This window comes from Oxyura jamaicensis, chromosome 6 (genome assembly GCF_011077185.1).
Source record: "Oxyura jamaicensis isolate SHBP4307 breed ruddy duck chromosome 6, BPBGC_Ojam_1.0, whole genome shotgun sequence".
In the NCBI taxonomy this organism is placed as follows: domain Eukaryota; kingdom Metazoa; phylum Chordata; class Aves; order Anseriformes; family Anatidae; genus Oxyura; species Oxyura jamaicensis.
Genome location: NC_048898.1, coordinates 35,549,780 through 35,551,759, shown reverse-complemented (window position 1 = coordinate 35,551,759; position 1,980 = coordinate 35,549,780).

Here is a 1,980-nt window from a genome sequence, read left to right as displayed (position 1 = left end):
GGGCGGGGCCGGTCCCGTCAGGCGCAGGTCACGTGGGGCCGCGGCGCGCCCCAGCAGAGCCGGCTGCGTGCGGGAGCGCCGGCGGCTGGGGCCTTCCCGGCCGGGGCCCTCGGGAGGAGAGCGGAGGAAGCCGTGTGCGTGTGTATGAACACCGGGCGCAGCTCCGTGCCGGGCCCGCGAGCGGGGCGGACACCCCCGGTGTGCTGCCGAGCGCAGCACAACGTCAGTCCCGTCACACAGCCCCGGGACCCGCACGCAGGCTCCACGTACAGACCTGCGGAACGCAGCTGGAACTGCTCCCACCAGCAGGACCGCGCTGCGCGCTCTCAGTTTAAGCAGCCAAGCCCAAAGCAAAGCCCGAAGCCCCGCTCGCCTGACCTGGTACTTACTGTGGGCACCTTGCAATGCTGCCATCACAGTGCGCAGAGGACGGGACGAGCCTAGTTCTGGAACAGCCTCGGCTTCCTGTAAAGCCTTGAAAATACGTTGAGAACAACACGCGGGCACAGAGGAAAGTCCTGCACCATCAGGGGCTGAGAAGCCCCTAGTAGCTTTCAGAAGGAAAAGGATTTTCGGAAGCATCACCCAACACTGAGGGAAAGGCGCCCTCCAAAGCTGCCCAGAAGCTGGCCGGGGCTGTAACAAGGCCCCGTGCAGCTGTGGCCAGTGCGGCTGACTGGGAACACACAGCATCAGTCGGTGCAAACTACAGACCGCGTGAACAAACGGCTTTTGGGCGTTCAAAGGAAACCTTGTAAAAATGGATCATACTGCTATCACTTTAGTATCCATCCAGAAAACTGCAACAAAGCCAAAGGAACTGCTGAGCTTCCCGTGTGACACTAGAAGCAGCTGAGCGAGTGCCATCAACAACCTGCAGGCGATGGGGAGGTGCCGAGACATACAGGCCTGCACCTGGAGCGGGCTGCGCTGTGCGTGGAGCGCAGAAGTCCTGGGACACGTCCGAAGAACCAGCAGCACCAGCCAGCCCCATGTCCTGGTCACATGCAGCTCTCATCTCTGCCACCTCTTTTCTCCTTTATTAAAGCATCCTCTTCTCTGCAGGACCTTGGGGATTTGCTCCGCATTTTTCCTTAGGGTGAGTTTCCTTGCAAACACTGCCGCTGCTGCTTCCTACGAAGCCAGGGGACATCAGCTGTGGAATGCTGTCCTCTTCCTTCTTTCTCCCCTTCCTCCAGGAGTTCTTACTGCCCTCTGAACAAAGGAGCAAGCCATGCCTTCTCTCCACTAACAGCTTCTTGCCCAGCAGGTGTGAAACCCCACCACTGGGACTGGACAGCATGCAGTCCTACAGCGCCAAGCTGAGGGAAGCACCTCCTCGGGGACGAGAATAAAGGGAAGGATACAGGAAAAAAATCATGGAAGTAAAATGTAAATAAGGTTGTTCTGCATTTGAAGTGTACTTTTCAGTTTAACATCAAGCTTTAACATTAAACAGAGCATTTGTGAGTAAAACCCAGAATGGTCTGACGTGGCTAAAATATACACTGCAAGGCCAGAGAGCACGTAAATTATGAAATTAGGTACCTACAACTGTGTATGAGAGCACACTTCCTCGTATTAGTAAAATTACAAATGTCAAAAATTGGGGACAAATGTATTTTTTTTCCCATAGGACCTTCATAAATCTGTAGAAGCTTTGTTGAGATAAAGGTGCATAGGAGCTGAAGACAACACCTTCAACATGTTGTACAAGTATGCTAAGAGAGACAAATTCCACGCTCAGTTCAAGGAGATTTATTATCATTATGGGCTTCATGTTGTTAAATGCAGTCAGGAAGACTGAGGAGATCTTTGTAATTCTCATCTTATGAAGTAAATATTTAATGCTTTAACAATTCCAGGCACTCAGAATTTCCTATTGGAAAATATATTTTTAGTTTGCGTGCCTGGTGAATCCGGTAAAAACTCTCCTGTGAAGGCCGTAAAGCGATACTCCTGGAGAGGAAGTCCTCTTCT